Genomic DNA, 21,502 nt, shown 5'->3' on the forward strand with positions numbered 1-21,502 from the left:
TAAAACCCATCCCCTAAATTTGACATCGTATTGGTCTGTGACTCATATTGGGAAAGTGTAACACCAACCTCCTCCTCCTTTGCTTTGGAAACCAAATCTATCTTACAGAACTCTGTCAGATTATTAACTAGGATGACACTGTCTTTCGGTCTCAATGCTTCATCTTTTCACCAGTTTCCTTTCTGAGATGACCTTCTTCTTTGCTTTCCCCATCTTGCCAAGATCTGGGCAGGTGACACTACGAAGTGTTCTCTGCAGGCATCAGGTTCTCAACTAATTCTGAGAGGTTCTTCAGAGGCACCCTCACCACCCTTCTAATAAAATTCCTGTTTTGCTTAAGTAAAGTTTATTTCTGTTTCTTGTACCCAAACAAGCCCATCTAATATGATAGTAACCAAAATGACATATATATACATACATATATAATGTATATTGCATAATATATAATATACATTACTAAATATATATGGTATATTTAATGCATATTTTATATGCATATAATTTATTGAAGACATCATACTAGGCATCATTCTAAGCTCTTAACGTGTATTAACTCATTTGTATTTACAAGTTTACAAAGGTATCCCTTCTTTGCCAACACTTCAGTACTTCCATTTTTATTCCCTGCTCTAATTTTTTTTCTGTTTTCAGTGTGCGTCTCTCTTTGCAACACACATTATCATATTCTTATTAGGTTTATTGTGTATCAGTTTTCCTGCCACCCACTAAAATGTAACCTCACGGATATGTCTTAGGTGCCCAGGACAGTCTCTGATGTATGGTAGGGGCTCAATAAATATGTGTTTCATTAATTAAATAATTAATCAATGAGCTCATGTTACCATATGGTTTATTATGAATATTCCTTTCAATCAGCAACCTCCTCCCACCTACCTGGCAGGACCTGCTTAGGTACAATATCTGTTCTCTTCTGTAAAGTTTTTTAACTTTGGGCTAGATTTTTGCATACGTGCTCTGGTCCAGCAACAGGGGACTAGATCAAATGACCTCCTGAGAGCTGTCTGGCTCTTGACAATCAGATTCAATTCCACTTAAATGTTCTAAAAGCAATTTGTGGAGAAATTCTTTTCCTCCTTCTCTCCCCAACTGGAGTGCACATTTATCTAATTATTTCCTTAGGAGGTTGACCTAGCTTTAAAGGAGTCCCATGTCAGCTCTCCTACATTTTCTCTAAGCACTCACTTTATAAAACTAAGAGACTAAAGACTCAGCTCTCTAGGGAATTAAATTTCATTCAAATAAGATTAAGGATTTTTGACTCACAAAAGCAAGGACAATCAGAGGCTAGCTAAAATGAGGCAATTGTTCAGCAAACTAATCCAGACATGTTATTCACAAAGAGACTCTCACAATTGGCCAGGGAAGAAAAATGCCTGTGAAAGAATGGGTGGGCTGCACTGAGTTAAGGGAGCCTACTTCCTTCTAAGGCTTAAAGCCCAGTCCCTCACTTCCTAGCTGGTGAATATGTTTTTTTTTTTTTTTTTTTTTAATTTTCTAAATTTAGTCGATTGTAGCCCAAATCCTCCAATTGAACAGGATTAGATTAGAACCTGCTGCTACTGTTAAGTCGCTTCATTCGTGTCCGACTCTGTGCGACCCCATAGACGGCAGCCCACCAGGCTCCCCTGTCCCTGGGACTCTCCAAGAAAGAACACTGGAGTGGGTTGCCATTTCCTTCTCTAAAGCATGAAAGTGAAAAGTGAAAGTGAAGTCGCTTAGTCGTATGCGACTCTTAGCGACCCCATGAATTGCAGCCTATCAGACTCCTCTGTCCATGGGATTTTCCAGGCGAGAGTACTGGAGTGCGGCCTTAGATTAGATCTTGAAAGTCAGGCATGCACGGTAGTTAGCTCCTCTATGGAAGCAGTGGATTGGTGATGAGGTGACGTGGTGTCAGGAGTGGAGAAAAAGTGTTGATGTTGATTTACACAAGTATGTCTGTCACCCCTAGGTTTAGAACATGGGTTCTTAACCTCTTGTGGGGCGTAGACTCTTTCTCAAAATGTTTTTGATTGTGTAAAAATGAGCATAAAATTGCAAAGCAGACTAATTATATTGAAATGCATTTGTCAAAATATTTTTTTCAAAACAGAGCAGTAATTCATGTATTTATTAATATGTTAAGTATCAGAGCTGCAGTAGGCTTGATAATTACTGTAATTTTAAAGTGATGATGAGTTTAAATTGTGTATCTCAATAGCTACAGTGTGATATGAAAACATATACAATTTATATAAGTGATAAAGTCACAGGTACATCTAATAATTTTGTGGTTGAATCTTTGCAGTCATAATTGAAGGAAATGTTGAATTTCAATTAGAAGTTAATGAAAATAGTGTTATAATTTCTCAGATGCCCCCCACCATCTACCCCAGGTTAAGAACTCCTGGCATCGAGACTAAAGTGAAACAGTTCATGAATCACCACTATTAAATATTGTACCCAGCATCATGGGGGAATGCCCATGTTTGTGGGCATTTGTTTCAACTATTACCGAGCTTAAGAAAATGTTCTTTCTGGCTCACATTAACAATGAAAAAGATTAAAAAATGGAAAAACATTACTATCTGCCACATATATTCTGTACCTAATGAAAAGATCTCTTTAAACTGGTGAGCAAGGGCCCCAGGTTGCCATAACAGAGTATTAGAACTCTGGCATTAGGGTGCCTAACTTGTTCCCATTTGCTCAAGACTGTCCCTGTTTTAAAATGAGAAGTCAGGCTTCAGGAACCCCTTGGTCCCTGGCAAACATGGATGGTTGTTGAGTGCTTTGGAGTCAGAAATAACATAGTAATTTGGATCAGCTTGAGAGACAAATAAGTTGTCAGGAATAAGTTGTCTATTTGTCAGAAAAGACCCTGATGCTGGGAAAGATTGAAGGAATGAGAAGAAAGGGACAGCAGAGGATGAGATGATTGGGTGGCATCACCAATTCAATGGACAGGAGTTTGAGCAAGCTCCGGGAGATGAAGGACAGGGAAGCCTGGCTTGCTTGCTCTTTGTGTAGTCACAAAGAGTTGGGCACGACTGAGTGACTGAACCACAACAACAAAAATGTCTTTCTTGAGTCTCAGCATCTTCGTTTCCAAATGAGAATGAGAATATCTTTCCTACAAAGTTGTGATAAATGTTAAATGAGGTTATACATATAAAATGCTTTGCCACGTTATAAGCACTCAAAAACCAGTGACGACTATTATTATTATTGCCACTGCTGTTATTATAAAGTTAATTCCCTTCCATTTACCTGACTCCATCCTCTCAAAAGAATCTCACCTTCCTCTCTGCCTGTGTACATTGTGTACAGCCCTCAGACCCCTCCTGAACTCTACTTTTTCATGAAGAATTAATTTGCTGATATCACATGCAGTGATGAAATGGTACATTAGGTTGAACTTTTTGAAACTGATAGTTTCGTAAGTCAAAAACAGTCGAATAGTGATATCATACAGTTGGACCTGATGTGTGTACATACTAGGCGTGGGCTGTGACTTACACAAGACTGTCATTTCATAAGTGTTGTCCTTTCTTCCTCAGTGACTCTGATATTCATAGGCTTCTCCTTAATTCTTCCTCCTATAATTGCCCTAGGTTTTCAAAGAGATTTCAGATTCCATGTCATTATATTATTTTAAATTAAGATGATCTATTAAATGCTTAAGTAAAATGATTTTTTAACCTTTCATAAAACTGTGTGTAAAAAATTCACAAATCAGAAGAAAACTTCTATAGTTTTGGAACCTTATATTTGCTCTAGATACAGTTGCTATTATGTATCCCTCACTTTTTGGCAATAAATAATATATTGCCTTGCCTTTATCTTATGTGCGTGTGTCTTGAACCTAACCTTGACCATGTTATATTATCTTTTTACAATATCCAGTGTTAGAAAGAAGCACATTAATTACAGATAATTGAAAAGGGGGCTTTAAATATCATCGAAACCAGATGGTAAGTTTACATCAGTAAGGTTTCAGATTCAAAGGAACATCATTAAAAAAAAGGGCCCCAAGTAAATTTCTGGAGCAGCTCTGAACAGGCTGGCAGCCCCTATGCTTGTGTGGTTACTGAACCCTTGAAATATAGTTGGACCAGATTAAGATGTAATATAAATATGAAATACATACTATAACCCAAGAACTTAAACAAATAAAGAACATAAACTATGCTCTTAATAATTTTACATGTTGAAATAAGTTGGATATACTAAATCAAAAATGTAATTAAAATTAACTTCACTTTTTACTTTTAAATGAGACGCCGGAACATTTAAAAATCACCCAAATGCCAGTCAAGAGATGAATGGATAAATTTAATGTGGTATATACATACAATGAAATATTATTCAGCCTTAAAAGGAAGGAAATTCTAATACATGCAGCAGCATGGATGGAACTTTGAAAATATGCTAGTAAAATAAAAGTGAAAGTGAAGTCGCTCAGTCGTGTCCGACTCTTTGTGACCCCATGGATTGTGGCCCACCAGGCTCCTCTGTCCATGGGATTCTCCAGGCAAGAATACTGGAGTGGGTTGTCATTTCCTTCTCCAGGGGATCTTCCCAACTCAGGGATCAAACCCAGTTCTCCCGCATTGGAGGCAGATGCTTTAACCTCTGAGCCACCAGGGAAGCCAAATAAGGCAGACATAAAAGAACAGATAGTGCATGATTCCATTTACATCAAATACCTAGAATAGGCAAATTCATAGAGACAGAAAGTAGAATTAGAAGTGACCATGGACCAGAAGTAAGGAGAATGGAGACTAAATGTTTAAAAGGTAAGGAGTTTCTGTTGTGGGTGATGAAACAGTTCTGGCAATGGATAGCAGTGATAGTGACTACTTAGTACCAGTGAATTATGCCATTATAAAATGGTACACTTTATGTATATTTTACCACAAATTTTCAGCATTCTCGTGTGGCTTACATTTCTTTTGGATAGAGTTTAGAGTTTAAACTGGCTCTAGAGGTTAATGAAAAGTAAAGCAATACTGGTGGCATTTGAGAGCTGAATCTTTGCAGTTAGATGTAGTTAGATGTTAGGATTCAAGTTCCAGCCCTGCCCCTGACCACCTAAGAATCCTTGGTCAGTATCACTGACTACCTTAGTTTCTTCATCTGCAAATAGGGATTATAAAATGTACCACCGAGGGTTGCTGTAAGTTTAAAAGATGATACATAAACATTGAGTAATGTGAACATAAGAGGCAGCTGAATAAATGGTATACCTTGTTGCTATTGATGGAAGCAGGATCTTCCATTTTTATTGATATCTAGCAATTTTGCTAAATCTGAGGCATAATCCAAAAGGCCAAACAGTATTCCATTCACCCGAGTGAAGCCTAGTCAGTAAATGTGATCCCCTTTCTGGGACTGTGGGAAAAGAAGTCAGTTCTAGAGTGTTCATTTAGAACATCTATTTCCTTATTGTCTCTAGGTATATAACTCAATGTATAATATGCATTCCTAAAACATCCTGTTGGGCAAAAGTATTCACTGAAAATAGCTAAGACTATGAAGCAAATACTGTTGGGTCAGATCACTCAAAACCTACACACTTTTGCAGCCATAGCATTAACAAAAAAACTGGTCCATTGGGAAACAGCCAGCCGAGGTGGGTGACTTAGCTTGGCTGGAGGTGGCCACAATGGATCTAAAAATTGCACACACACACATGCACACCTGCATAAGTAGGAATGTTGGCAGTGCCTTAGCATTGGAACAGGACTGGAAGGTGTGGAGACAGTACAGATGAAAGCAGATCCCTGAGTAGTGGGGCTGCCATTAAGGGAGGAAGTACAACCTGCCCTGAATTAGGAACTGAGTAAGTCTGGTGGGTGCCCATGGCTGGTGAAGAAACCCACGCGTGGGGCTTATGTTAAAGTATTCTTAAAAAAACCCTCAAAGTTCTGCTTGAGGACATTTTCCTCTCTTACTGAACGTTCTCATTGCTGTCCTGCTAGTTCAGTTGCCAGTGCCTGGGGGAAAAAGAAAATCACATATGAACAGTATGTCTTCTACATTACATAGGTAGCTGTCCCCTTTTTTAATAACATAAAGCCTAACTCATATTTCAGAACCATACATACCCGCATTCTTTTTGTGCCAGAGAGAGGGCTACATACACTATCATATTTGAGGTTCACCTGGCATTTTTACATCCATTACAAAGTTGATTCCCTTGCTCGAAGATCCCCCAGCAAGTCCATAGCACTAGGATTTACATTGGGAGTAGTTATCTCAAAGCTCATCCTCCTATGCAGTAGAGTCTGTCACCTCATAATTTTAGGCTATTTGCTCAGTTGCTCAGTTGTATCCAACTCTTTGTAACCCCATAGACTGTAGCCCACCAGCCTCCACTGTCCATGGGGATTCTTCAGGCAAGAATACTGGAGACAGTTGCCATTTCTTTCTCTATTGGCCTTTTAGATATTGAAAAATGTGACCAGATACCTTAGCAGATTTTAGGCTCAGCCTTGCATAAGTTCTCCCCTCAGAATACTTCAGTTTCGCTTCCTGAAATTCACCTTGTGTAGTATTAGTAAACAGCAAATAAGTGATCCAGGCATTTTTCTTTTCAAAAGTACCTGGGAGAAGTGGAAAGTATAATGTCATTTTCTAAGATCTCTAGCTCTGAGGCTATAATTGTGAGTTTATCTTCTGTCAGGTATGAAAATGAAAGTTATAGGTTGTAAGTTTTCTTTCTCTTCCTAAGGTTTCAAATGGTAAGCTCAATGGAAAAGTGTCCGAGCAGAACTGGGTATGCCCAATAGCCAGATCAGATACTGTTGGGATTCTTAGTATCGAAAGTAGTCTTGAAAGCTAGCACAGACTCTGATGGGAAGGATTCTTGGATGCAGCTCAGAACTTACTTCCCCTCCTGGGATATTCAGTTAGTAAATAACAGAGCAGCCATACTGGTTACTAAGACATACGTATTTCTGTAATGGGGGTGCTTCCCCTGTGGCTCAGTGGTAAATAATCTGCCTGCAATGCAGAAGATGCAGGAGACGCTGGTTCAGTCTTCCTGGAAGAGGGCATGGCAACCCACTTCAGTATTCTTGATTGGAGAATCCTATGGACAGAGGAGCCTGGAGGGCTAGAGTCCATAGGGTCGCAAACAGTCGGACACAACTGAAGCAACTGAGCACTCACACGTGCATTTCTATAGTGGTGGGTAAACAGTCGTGCCTGAGCCCGCCACATGCCTCTCTTTACCTTAGCTTCCCTCCCCTCACCCCGGGTCCCTCCAAACCTCCTCACCTTCCAGAAACTAATTGCCTAGTTTCCTAAGGGTGCTCTGGTTCTTCGACTGGCATCTGTTCTCACTGAAGTGCCTAACCATGCTGCGTCTTAAATATCTTCACATTCTACAGCTAAAGCATTAGCTTAATTCCTGAGATTCTTTGTATTGGTGGGTTAGGAAGTATAGATGGAAATGAGAAATTGGAAAATAACCTGATTCTGCTGAATGATTCATCTATTATTTGAGTATAAGAATTTCTTTTAAAGAGCTTGAACTCATTTTTAGAAAGTCTCTAAATCAAGAGTTGCAAACTCATGTGGATTGGCCAAATTTGGACTGCAGATGATTTTTTTTGTAATGGCCAGCAGTGTGTAAATATACTGAATTCAAAGATTAAGCCAAAAAAGAACTGTTCATCCCAGCTACCCTCTTATCCTACTGCTCAGTTGTACATTTAAAATCCCAGCCTGTTCCCTGACAGCATTCAAATTTGAAACCCCTGTTCTAAATTCATACAACACCATCTCAATTCTACTAGTATTTACTCATCACCCGATCATACAGTCTATCACTTGAGCTGTAATGTTTCTATTTTGTTTAAGAAATGGATGCAAAGCTACTTTCAGAGGTAGCCAATTAAGATTAATTAAACATTTCACCAGACTTAACAGGTCTAATTAGATTTGATTCATCTGTAATTTTGTTACCAATGAGATATCTGGATGACTAAATTATATTTTCTTAACTTCATGGGAGCCGAATGCTCGTCTCTTCCCCTTGGGCTTTTTTCCTGCCTTTAAGGGATGTGATAGTGAGTCATCATCCATATTCTCCCTGCCTCCTGGTGCCATTAAGTAAAGTCCATCTGAGAGCTGATGATGGAATCTGGGGCTCTGGGGCAGCTTCTGGCTTTGGGCCACCTCCCTGAATTATTCATGTGGAGCCAGGGAGGGTAAATGTCCAGCCACAAAGATCCAGAACCAATGCCAAGGGGGAGATGCTGGCCTAAAATAATTGAGGAAACGACCACTGGCGCCACTGACTTGGAAGCTCCAAGTAGAACCACATGGCTTCAGCTCAGGTCTAGGTGGCCCTTGACACCCCCACCTCCCCCTCTTTCCTGCCCCAGCACTCCTGTTTTAACTATGAAAGGAGCTCTGAGGAGCCAAGATGTCTCTTTGACCCGGCATAAACCCTGTCCTTTGAGTTATTGCTCTCAGCAACCCTGCAAGAGGTTTGGGATTTTTCAGAATAAACAGCAATCCCCAGCCTCTAATTTTCCCCCGGCAGCACTCTTATAATTATCCCATTGGTGTTAAGTTGATTGTATGTTTTTAGTATATTTACTGAGTACGTACTATGCACAGAGCATATGGTATCACTGGTAGGGGGATGCAGAGGGCAACAGGGTACAGATCCTGATCTTTAAGTATAATAAGTAAGCTTCATTTGGAGTCAACTTCATGGTGGCTGTTGGAAGTGATGTCTTTTGAAGAATTCCCAGTCTCCAAGGAGAATTAGTGGAAAGAATGCTGTGATCAGGTCATGATGTCTCCTCTGGCAGAGTACAGAAGGGTTTCATTCCTGACCAGCAGTCTAATAAGAAAAATAATACTGTTGTCTAGTTGTCCATTTATCTATAATGCCTTACATAACAGAAAAAAAAATCACTGCCATTTACTTGGTACTGAATACAAGCAAGACATTAGGTAGGTGCTTAATATACGTTTACTCTCTTTTAAGAATATCTGGCATTGTTTCATCTTGATCACCAGTGACTACTTTTAGACCTGCGATTTGACCTACGTGGTCTATGTGGTTATCCCAGCTCTAGAGGCACAGACACAACAATTTACAGTGTGGTATAGGCAGAGCAGTACATCAGCAGTTAGAAAGCTCAGATGCTTCTAAGCGATCTTACATCTACAGCCCTCGTTTTCCAAAAGGTAATATATTGGGGATAACTTGATTTTTCTGGCCCCTTTTCAACACAAGTCTGAGGAAACCTAGCTCACTTCACTGTTGTATGGATGGACTTAAAAGTAATTAACAGAAGATGACCTAAACCATATACATTTTTCTCCTCCATAAATATCCAAAAGGCTTAGTGTTTTGCTGTCATCCTGAGAAAGGAAAGGGATGCTGTTGAAATGAAAGAAAAGTGAAACTGTTAGTTGCTCAGTCATGTCTGACTCTTTGCCACCTCATGGACTGTAGCCCACCAAGCTCCTTCTGTCCATGGAATTCTCCAGGCAAGAATACTGGAGTCGGTAACCATTCCCTTCTCCAGGGTATCTTCCCAACCCAGGGATCAAACCCGGGTCTCCTACATTTCAAGCAGATTCTTTAACATCTAAGGCCCCAGGGAAGCCCAGTAATGGAAAGGGATGCTGTTGGAGCAAGCCCACACAATTCATCTGGGTAGACTTTTGAGTCTTCCAGATTTGGGCATGATACAGTCAAGGAGGTTCCCTAGGGTACAGTGACCTTAGTACATAAAGTAAAACAAGAGATTTGTCTCTAGTAGCTGTGACCAGGTCACTGAAGGTATGCAAGGAGAATATGTTCTGATAAAGGCTACAAAATTGTTAACACTTTTAATTATGTTTGGGGCACACAGCATTATAGAACCAGCTGACTTGGCGTTATTGAAAACCTTGTCAGCTGCCATTCAGTGATTCAGCCAGCCAAGGAAGCTCTAGGGAAAGTTTGCTCATTTCTTTATTCAGGTTGTTTGTCCATCCATGTAATTTTAGAAGTATTCTTTCGAAGAATCCGGCAGCCGTTAATCCTAACAAACAATAGCTTTTGAATTCCAGGCCATCCTTTATCACATAATAGTTAAGGTAGAGAGAGTAGTGGGGAGTCTTCTAGTTATATTTTGCCATCCTGTCCAGAATACAAATGTGAGGAAATAGAGAAGTATTTGACACATGGAAGCAGGAAAATAGTCATTTTTAGATAAATGTTCTAGATAGTTTTCATTCAAAGTTAAACTGTGTTGAAAAACACATTCAAACTTAAAGACATAGAGGTCATTATTTGTTTTATTTTGTTGCGTATTTTACTTGAGCTCAACTCACAATTCCTTATGTTAAAAAGAAATGTTTTTTAAATCTACAGAATTCCAAATGCAGTATTAAATTTTCTAGCTAAAGGAAGTAAATGTGTACCACTACTTATATTCTAACAGAAATAGGAGAGAAAAGCCCCAAAACTTGTCTTGGTAAAGCCACACATTGGTAATCATGCCAGGGAGTTCACACTGCAGAATGTCTAGTGTAAGTAGTGGCTGACCTGTGATGAAATGCTTAATTTCATACCACAGAACCCAGTGACAGCCCATTAAAAGATAATCCCTTGGTGTTTAAATCTCAGAAGTTCTTTTTTGCCAGTCAACTTGTGGTTGGGGTTGTTCAAGACAGATGGACCGTCATCCCAGTTTAACACTGTATACTGATGTTTGCCTCTCGCCAAATCCCTCTCGCCTGCACACATCCTTTTCTATGAGGTAAAAGAAATTGTAATCTCTGGACTTGTTTGATAAATTTATAAACCTACTTAGGATAAAGGAAACTTCAGAATTTGGTTCAATCCCTATAGGTCTGAGTTGAGAAAGAGAGACAGAGATGAAGACAGAGAGACAGGAGGAGGGAGGTGTCCATTCATGTGTACCATACCTTCCATGGTCAAGCTAGTCATTTAATTTAAGATGCATGGACCTCTCCTGAAAATTTCCTCATGTATATAATAATATCAGCAACAAGTTAGATCAGTTGAGTGAGTGAGTACTCATTGTATGCCAAGGAATGGCTGAGTGCCTTGGGATGTCAGCATAGAAACTGTGTGTCCGGCTAGGTTCATGTTGAACAGTTAGCTCCCCAACAGATGAGGGAACCTTCAGCGAGAAATCAGAGCCAGTGAGGCAGCCCTTAGGGACAAGGTCAGTGCGAGTCCTACTGCATTGTGGCAAGTGGAAAGAGACGGAGTAGGAATGAGATTTGCAGTGCTTCTTATGCTTACAGGAATTTTTCCCCCTGAAAAACATATGAGCGTACAAAAGTTTGTACACAATTCCAGGAATTGTTACAAAACCCTGAAATCTAATCACAAGCAGTTTGGACTCCTGGATTAAGACAAAAAGAGATAGGAGGAGAAAGCGTCTGATTCTTACTAGGAGCCTTCTGTATTGCAGACACTTGACATACACATAAACACACCTTGACAATGACCATGAAAGATACGGCTTGTGGGCCGCATTTGGTAGATCCAGAATCTGAGATTGTCAAAAGTTAAACATCCACAGAGATCACGTGGCTAACAAGCACTAGGCAGACATTCAATACTCTTTCTTTCTGACTTCCCAGTGTTAGCATTTGAGTCAACCATGAGAGAGAGCACGAGCCTAAAATACAACAGAGATAAACCTTTTTATAAAAGCTTATTGATGTTAGAAACTCTGTACATATCTCATGATAGGTACATTAAATATACCACAGTTCATCCATATAATGGAATATTATGCATCATTACAAGCCATATGTTCACAAATTTTTTAATGATATGAGGAAATGTTCACAGTTGCAAGGTCACAGTAGCAGGATTCAAATATGTATATTTATCATAGCCTGTGTGTGTGTGTGTGTGTGTGTGTGTGTGTGTGCACGCACACATATATAGATACCAGAAAATTGATGATAAAAAATGGGAGTTTTGTCTTTTTAGTCATTCATGTTTGCATTATAATGATCATTTGTTAACTTTATAATCAAGAAATAGTCAATCTTTCTAACAGTTGAAGTATATTACTTAGATATTAACTGTCTTAGAGCATAAAGGAGCTAGAAGGGATATAACACAATCCCTTTTTAAAATTTTAATTTACTTATTTATTTTTTAAATTGAAGAGTAGTTGATTTACAATACAATATTAGTTTCAGGTATACAGCATAGTGATTTAATATCCATGCAGATTACACTCTGTCATAGGTTATTATAAAATAAGAGCTATAATTCTCTGTGATATGCAGTATATAGGCGCTTCCCTCGTAGCTCAGTCGGTAAAGAATCTGCCTGCAATGCAGGAGACCTGGATTCGATTTCTGGATCAGGAAGATTCCTTGGAAAAGGAAATGGCAACCCACCCCAGTATTCTTGCCTGGAGAATCCCATGGACAAGAGAAGTGTGGCAGGCTACAGTCCATGGGTTTGCAAGAGTTGGACACAACTTAGTGACTAAACCACCATGCAGTGTATCCTTGTTTCTCATGTTAGTTTGTATATCTTGATCTTATACCCCTAATTTGTCCCGCCTGCCTTTCCTTTATTCTTTGGTAAACGCAAGTTTATTTTCTATATCTGTGATTTTGTTTCTGTTTTGCATATACCTTCATTTGTGGTTTTATTTTTTTTTTTTAGATTTCCACGTACAAGTGATATCATATGGTATTGTCTTTCTTGGACTGATTTTAATTTTCTAAGCATAATATTCTCTAGGTCCATGTTGCTCCAAATAGCAGAATTTAATTCTTTTTTATGGCTGAGTAATATTTCTCTCTGTGTGTGTGTGTTACATCTTAATCCAGTCCTCTGTTGATGGACATTTAGGTTGTATCCATGTCTTAGCTATTATAAATAATGCTGCTAGTGTTTTTCTACATATATACCCAGGAATAGAAAGCTGGGTCATACAGGATCTCTATTTTTAGTTTTTTGAGGAACCTCCACACTGTTTTCCATAGTGGCTGTGAAAGTGAAAGTGGCTCAATTGTGTCTGACTCTTTGTGCCCCCATAGACTATACAGTCCATGGAATTCTCCAGGCGGGAATACTGGAGTGGATCCCTCCTCCAGGGGATCTTCCCAACCCAGGGATTGAACCCAGGTCTCCTGCATTGCAGGTAGATTCTTTACCAGCTGAACCACAAGGGAAGCCCAAGAATACTGGATTGGGTAGCCTATCCCTTCTCCAGCGGATCTTCCGGACCCAGGAATCGAACTGGGGTTTCCTGCATTGCAGATGGATTCTTTACCAACTGAGCTATCAGGGAAGCCCAAGTTGCTCAGTTGTGTCCGACTCTTTGCAACCCCATGGACTATACAGTCCTTGGAGTTCTCCAGACTGGAATACTGGAATGGGTAGCCTTTCCCTTCTCCAAGGAATCTTCTCAACCCAGGGATCAAACCCAGGTCTCCCGCATGGCAGACAGATTCTTTACCAGCTGAGCCACAAGGCTGTACAAATTTATATTCCTACCAGCTGTGTAGGAGGGTTCCCTTTTCTTTGCATCCTTTCCAACATTTGTTATTAGTAGACTTTTGAATGCTAACTATTAATAGGTGTGAGGTGATATCTCATTGTTGCTTTGATTTGCATTTCTCTATTAACTAGTTGTGTTGAATATCTTTTCATACGCCTATTGCTGCTGCTGCTGCTAAGTCACTTCAGTCGTGTCCGACTCTGTGTGACCCCATAGACGTTAGCCCACCAGGTTCCCCGGCCCTGGGATTCTCCAGCCAAGAATACTGGAGTGGGCTGCCATTTCTTCCTTCTCCAATGCGTGAAAGTGAGGTTGCTCAGTCGTGTCTGACCCTCAGCGGCCCATGGACCTATACATATGCCTATTAGCCATCTGTATATCTTCTTCAGAAAAAGATATTCTTTTTCTGTGTATTTAGATATTCTGCCCATTTTTTGATTGAGTTGTTTGGAGGTTTTTTATATTCAGTTATATGAGCTCTTTGTATATTTTAAATATTAGCCTCTTGTTAGTCCCATCATTTGCAAATATTTGTTCCCATTCCCTAGATTGCCTTTTTGTTTCGTCAGTGGTTTCCTTTGCTGTGCAAAAGCTTGCAAGTCTGATTAGGCCCCATCTGTTTATTTTTGCATTTGTTTCTTTTGCCTTAGGAGACTTATAAAAAAAAATGTTGCTACAATTTGTTAAAGACTGGTCTGCCTATGTTGTCTCCTAGGAGTTTTATGGGCTCCATTCTTACATTTAAGTCTGTAAACCATTCTGTGTTTCTTTTATATATGGTGTGAGGGAATGGTGCAATCCCTTTTTAAACGGTGGGAAGACTAAGATTAGATAAACATGGCCTAAAATTAAGTAGGACTTGCATAATATTGGTAGAGATGCTGTAATTCATAGTATAGTCTTTCATTTTTTTTTTTCTTCTTATGTGCTTTATGAACAAGTACAACCTTATCTGGAGAAAAATGTTCTCACAGTGAAACAATGCTTTTGATCTCCGGTTACCATGTATATGTGAACTCTGAAGTAGGGCTCTGCTCAGAAAGACAGATTGCCCAGATCCCTGCAAACTGTCTGTCTTCTGTTCCTCAACACCTCTTGCCAAGGGGACATCAAATCTTACCCCACCCAGGATTTGAAACCATGAGAACAGGGATTCCTACTTCTCTCCTGGAAGGTAATTTACTGAAAGTGGCTTCTTCTCCTGGAATCTCCCTCCTCAACTCATCTCCTAGAGCCTGAGCCAGAAGCCAAGTCAAACACCCCACTTTCTCAGCAGAACCCACCCACCAGACACTTTTTCTGTCAAAGTTTTACCATGGAAGGATTTCAGCCTCTGAGGAATATTCAAATATATGTACATTTGTTTCCCTAATTGCCATAATATTTACATTGTCATTATCAGTAGATTACCTTATATATTTATTTAGAACTGTCATTTGCAGTGTTCTCCCCTAATTAGGAAAGGAAACAGCTGTTTGGCATGTAAGAGAATATGTCATGTCCCCTTTGACTGATCACTTGAATAGAACAGGGATTATAAGTATTTACTTAAGGATTTCTAAAGTAGGGCTGACCAGATCTAGGCAGAATGAAAATGATTTCTCAGGAATCTTCTGCTATAACAGATTATGGAAGGGAAGGAGGGACGAATGGAAGAGCAGATCTTTGGGGTTAAGTGGCATTTGTCACCAATTTTAATGGGACTGGACAGTGGTTTGGTTGGTCTTGCGATTTGAATTGTGCTGTTTACTTGATCAGGATCCTTGCTTTTGAGTATGTAGTGGTGATGATATAAGTCTCAGGGTCACTCCTTGACTAGTTTGCCAGTGAGCTGCTCAGAGGAAAAGCTCTTCAAAATTGCCTGTTTATTTCAAAGGGGAAAAAAAATAACCTCTTTTAAGTCATTTTTTGCCATTAGTTCAAATTATAAAAATGTTTTTAAATAGTCAAATTTTAAAAATAACTAATTTGTATTATAATCTTGGATGCAAATGGAAAAGAAAGATTTAAAACTAGGTTTTTAAAAAGTTAAATTGGTTGTACAGTCAACGTTTCTGCTTATATTTACCTATAGGAACTATAAAATTCATGATGAAGTTTGGCTTTTTCTGGCATTGCTCACATAAAATATATTGCTTATATATGAAAAAATGACTATACTATAGGGGATAAACTTAAAGTTCACCCTAAGTGTAGGTTAATTTAAGAGGAAAGACTGTATTTACTAATACCATTTCTGGTTAATAGTGTGTGAAGTTTAATTACAAAATCCTATACAAGGAATTTATTGCATACAATTGAGGTCAGTTAAAATAACTTTCTTAAAGCATAGCAGATTTAAATAGATTTGTGTCAACATAGCTTTCCAGTCCACCATCATTATCAGATTATTCCATATTATCTTCAAGGGGAAATGGTTTTAGACCCAGTGGTAAACATAGTTTGGTGCTCTACTTTGAAGGCAGGGGTCGTGTGTGAGTGCGGAAATAACTTACCACTTTAGTTCACTGTAGTAGACATTTTTGAATAATAGCCAAAGGGTTCTTGTCAGTTTCAGGAATTTACTGAGTACACACTTTCACTTTTCAGAAGTGGGCCTGGAATCAAACTCTTAATAGAATGAGATAACAGGTCAGTGTCAGAGACTCCAGAAATGACTTGAGGGTTCTTTGTAGAATTTTCACATATGAGGAATGTTTAGAAGAGTCAATAAAACTAAACTATGGAGCCAAGTAGTCATGGTGGGAAATGTCCACTTATTAATTGCCAACAGAAAAGACAAGCATATAGATCTTCAAATAATGATCGAGCAATCAGGCATGGGTCAAAGCATAGCAGACCCAGGGTTCTCAAGGGGTTCCAAGTCAATAGTTCTTGACCAAAAGCTGGACTTTTCTTCTTACTTCAGTTGTGACTTGAAACAGATCACATCATTTCTCTTAAAGTGATTTATCTTTGCAATGAGTACAGTAGCACCAGGTGCTTTTTTTTGGATATGTAGCATTTAATGCAGCTGTAAATGTTACATTTCTTTCTGTGATACTTGCTTAAATATTTGTCTCCTCTTTTAGACATGAAGTTCCTTTGCTCACCCTTATATTCCCAGCATAAATCACATGCCTGGCGCACAGCAAGCATTCCATGACGATTTGTTGAACAGGACCTTATAGCAATGGAAAATTATGGAGAACATATGAAACAATTCATGTAGAGTAGTTAGCCGTGTGCCGACACTGAGTAAGTCTTCAATGCATGTGAGACACCCTGATTGTTGTTGTTATTATTTACATTGAATAAATGTTTTTGAATAAAATAATAAGTTCTAGGCTCTTTCAGGATAAACCTCAGCGGGTAACTCAAATCAGTGGGCACTAAGAAACTACATTTAATTAGGTCATGTCATATTAGTCAAACCTAAGGAAACCTCTAAAATTTGGCTTCTCAGCCAGAAAGGCAATTCATCAATTTACAATAGAAGATATTCCACCCCCTGCCAGGGGTCAGGACTTCCTGAAATCAGTGTCTTTGGAACACAGAATTAGTTCTAAATGTTGCTTGTAAGCTCTGAATCAAAACGAAGGGAGCTGTCTCTGTGGTCTTGTAGGGTTTGAGATGTGGGCTGGACACTTAGTTCTACCATTCTGGTACCTTTCTGCTTGCTAGAAAGGTGTGTAAAACATGTCTGTCAGCCTCTGTTTCTCACTGTTTCTCTTCCCTTAGAGAATGAAGGATAAATATGACAGTTCTTCTATATATATCTAATATAATTTTGAAGCTGAAAGAAACCTTGGTGGTTGTTTAATTGCTAAATCATGTCCAATTCTTGTGACCCCATGGACTGTTGCCTACCAGGTTCCTCTGTCCTTGGCATTTTCCAGGTAAGAATACTGGAGTGGGTTACCATTTCCTTCTCCAGGGGATCTTTTTGACCCAAGGATCAAATCTGGGTTTCTTGTGTTATAGGAAGTCTCCTGCATTGCAGGCAGGTTCATTACCAACTGAGCCACCAGGCAAGCCTTTAAAAGGAACCTTCAGTTCAGTTCAGTTCAGTTGCTCAGTCGTGTCCGACTCTCTGCGACCCCATGAACTGCAGCACGCCAGGCCTTCCTGTCCATCACCAACTCCCGGAGTTCACTCAAACTCATGTCCATCGAGTCGGTGATGCCATCCAGCCATCTCATCCTCTGTCGTCCCCTTCTCCTGCCCCCAATCCCTCCCAGCATCAGGGTCTTTTCCAATGAGTCAGCTCTTCGCATGAGGTGGCCAAAGTATTGGCATTTCAACTTCAGCATCAGTCCTTCCAATGAACACCCAGAACTGATCTCCTTTAGGATGGACCGGTTGGACCTCCTTGCAGTCCAAGGGACTCACAAGAGTCTTCTCCAGCACCACAGTTCAAAAGCATCAATTCTTCGGCACTCAGCTTTCTTCACAGTCCAACTCTCACATCCATACATGACTACTGGAAAAACCATAGCCTTGACTAGACGAACCTTTGTTGGCAAAGGAATGTCTCTGCTTTTGAATATGCTATCTAGGTTTGTCATAACTTTACTTCCAAGGAATAAGCGTCTTTTAATTTCATGGCTGCAGTCACCATCTGCAGTGATTTTGGAGCCCCCCAAAATAAAGTCTGCCACTGTTTCCCCATCTATTTCCCATAAAGTGGTGGGACCAGATGCCATGATCTTCGTTTTTTGAATGTTGAGCTTTAGGCCAACTTTTTCACTCTCCTTTTTCACTTTCATCAAGAGGCTTTTAAGTTCCTCTTCACTTTCTGCCATAAGGGTGGTGTCATCTGCATATCTGAGGTGATTGATATTTCTCCCGGCAATCTTGATTCCAGCTTGTGCTTCTTCCAGTCCAGCATTTCTCATGATGTACTCTGCATATAAGTTAAATAAGCAGGGTGACAATATACAGCCTCGACGTACTCCTTTTCCTATTTGGAACCAGTGTTAGGGAGCATCTATTTTCCTAAACCCAACATCTTTTTTTTTTAAATTTTATTTTATTTTTAAACTTTACATAATTGTATTAGTTTTGCCAAATATCAAAATGAATCTGCCACAGGTATACATGTGTTCCCCATCCTGAACCCTACTCCCTCCTCCCTCCCCATACCATCCCTCTGGGTCGTCCCAGTGCACTAGCCCCAAGCATCCAGTATTATTTATCTATATTATAGATGATAAGTGTGAGCCTTGAAGAGGTGACTTTCCCTAGGAAATACAGATAGGTTGTAACAAAGCAAGGGCCTGACCCTGGTTTTCTGGAGAATTTTTGTTCTTTCCAGTTCCCTATCCTGCTTTATCTAACATTCCCTATTGTTGTGTAGTCTGGGAAAGGACCCTCAAACATTATTCACTCCTGGTTCTGAGTATCTTTACATGTTGCTTTATATAAAAAAGTGATGGGAGATTATCCTGGATTATAATCTAGGGGCTAGAAATGCAATCACATGTATATTTGAGAACTAGGGAAAGATGAATCAGAAATACACAATGGAAAAGGTGATGTGAAGACCTGGCAAAGAGAGATTTGAAGATGCCGACCTGGAAGACTGGAGTGATGTCACAGCAATTCAAAAAATGCTGGCCGATACCTGGAGCTGGAAGAGGCAAGGAATGGATTCTCCCCTAGAGCCTCTGGAGGAAGAAAGACACTGGCAACACAGTGCCTTTGATTTTGGCACACTGCTACTGATTTCAAACTTTTGGCCTCTAGAACTATGAGAAGATCAATTTATGCTATTTTAAAGCACCATGTTTGTGGTAATTTGTTATAGCAGCCACAGGAAACGAATATACCTATGAAAATAGAAGTCTTATTTTCCTAGTTAAAGATTTGATTTATTTGCTGCCCCAACCCCACCAATAACATTAGCAACAAGGTAGCTTCAGAATTAAAATATAAGTTTTAATTCAGAATTAAAATTAAAATCTAAATCCTACTGTTTCCCTAGTTTATTTGAGCAAATAAACTCTGGACTAATATGATTTTATTTCATTTGTAGAAAATTATAGACTTATGATATGACCACAGGGCAAATTATTTCGTTCATAGACCATCTTGGAAATTACACACACTTTTTTGTCCAAGTCACCTTTTATAACATAATGTCTCAGGGTTAATTGAACTACAGTTTATTTTGTATTTCACAGATATTTTGAAGGGATTCATACTGGTAAGATTTTTCTTTAGATGGCCTTAGGAAAGACCTATCTCTTACAAGATGACAATCTACAGACATAGAGTATCATTTGGTATCTAATTTTTTCAAAAACTAATTTCATGATCCTGTGTTGGTTTGTTTTTTTAGCTTTATGTTCAAAGAATGATTTTTTTTTTCACTTTCTTCAAAAGCTAGACATACACCATTTAGGAGAACTGCAATCCCCAGACACTCCCCATAGCAATAACATTTCATTGTCTTCCTGTGTATGGATTTACTTGTTGCATAATCTTGCCTTATATGTAATTGTCCTGTGTTTTTGTTTGTTAAAAGACTTTAACAAACAAAAGACCTTAAAGACTATATCTCTTTCTAAGCTTAAATCTTCAAAGTATATAAGACAGCACTGGAAAAGATGGGTTAATATTGACTGTAGATTAGTAGGCTACCCTTTAGTTTTATGAAGAAGCAGTTATTTCAGGTAGATGGCAGAATAAAAGGGTACTTCTTATTAAGACCAGATGTTATTTTAAATAAATGTTAACCAAAAATAGAATTTTCAACACCAACATAGTATTGGCCCAGAAGCTTTTGTGATCATTAATAGACAAGTATTTCTAGGCATTAGCTTCTAGTGACAGTTGGGTTCTTACCTTCTTGAGTTGGATTAATTTGTGTATGTGTTTATCAAAAATACCCATAGAGTAAATTTAGTTACAAAGCCATAACAACTTAATTAATTCAGTAATAAAAAATTAAATATGGCCTTGTTAATTAACAAGATAGCAGGACTCTTTTTACAATGTATATCAGGCATCCCAATGTCACTTTAAATATTTAAAAAAAATAAATAAAATCAAAAGGTTGTAAAAGTAAAAAAAAAAAAAATTAAATATGGTGACCAAATTTGTGTGCACATCTATCAGATATTTAGTTAGAGGAGCCAACAGAGAAAAATGTATCATTTACCACTAAAGTAGGAGAAATCGTTCTCAAAGAACCAGGATATAAATGAAGATCATGTTCTCTTAAAAAACAGCAAGACTTATTTGTTAGTTGAACCATAGGACAGTGCCTTTCGTGTGTCATAAAATGTGGGAGGATAGCAGTTTCTTATGATTCAGCTTAGTTGTTTGCTTGCAGTTGGTTGGTCCTGGATGTTATAAAAGTGATCCAATTCAAAGACACCACTCCTTTGGACCTATTTCCTCATTTTGTCCCTTTGAATAATTTTACTTTTTAAAAAAAAATACTTCCCATCTAACTTTTTACAGTTGAATTTGTTTATTTTATCTTTGGCTGTGCTGAGTTGTCGTTGCCGCTTGGTCTTTTCTCCGGCTGTGGATGCAGGGGCTGCTCTGTAGTTGCAGGGCGCCGGTCTCTCATTGCAGTGGCTTTTGCTGTTGCGGAGCACAGGCTCTAGGGCACACTGGCTTCAGGAGTTGCAGCACGTGGACTTAGAGTTGTGGTTCCTGGGCTTAGAGCACACAGTGGTGTGGTGCATGGACTTAGTTGCTCCACAGCACGTGGGATCTTTCCGGATCAGGAATCAAACCCATGTCTCCTGCATTGGCAGGTGGATACTTTACCACTGAGCCACCAGGGAAGCGCTCGAACTTATTCTTGATGTCAGGGCTAGTCAGGGCTCCACGAGGAGAATCACAGTGTAGTCAAATTGGGGAATTTAAAGAGAGATTAACAAAGAAGCCATTAACAAAGGTGTGGACAGAGTAGAGAGATTCTACAGGGTGTTTTGCCATACCATTGTGCTAGTGCTGTAGACTGAATGTGTGTATCCTCC

At 39.1% G+C, this 21,502-nt stretch overlaps 2 long non-coding RNA genes across 26 annotated transcripts in view; one reads left to right on the plus strand and one right to left on the minus strand.

Moving 5' to 3' along the window:
• The window catches only part of LOC147348294 (uncharacterized), a 64,214-nt gene extending 47,375 nt beyond the window's left edge, over nt 1-16,839 (plus strand). Inside the window, exon 3 of the long non-coding RNA XR_015151417.1 lies at nt 16,598-16,839. This is a non-coding gene — a long non-coding RNA (uncharacterized LOC147348294). The remainder of the gene's footprint in view (nt 1-16,597) is intronic.
• Nucleotides 1-21,502, minus strand: part of LOC147348293 (uncharacterized) — a 360,187-nt gene that overhangs the window by 184,545 nt on the left and 154,140 nt on the right. The window lies entirely within an intron of this gene.

The sequence above is a fragment of the Bos grunniens genome, chromosome 22 (genome assembly GCF_055505025.1).
Source record: "Bos grunniens cultivar Pamir isolate PY7600 chromosome 22, Bosgru_T2T1.0, whole genome shotgun sequence".
NCBI lineage: Eukaryota > Metazoa > Chordata > Mammalia > Artiodactyla > Bovidae > Bos > Bos grunniens.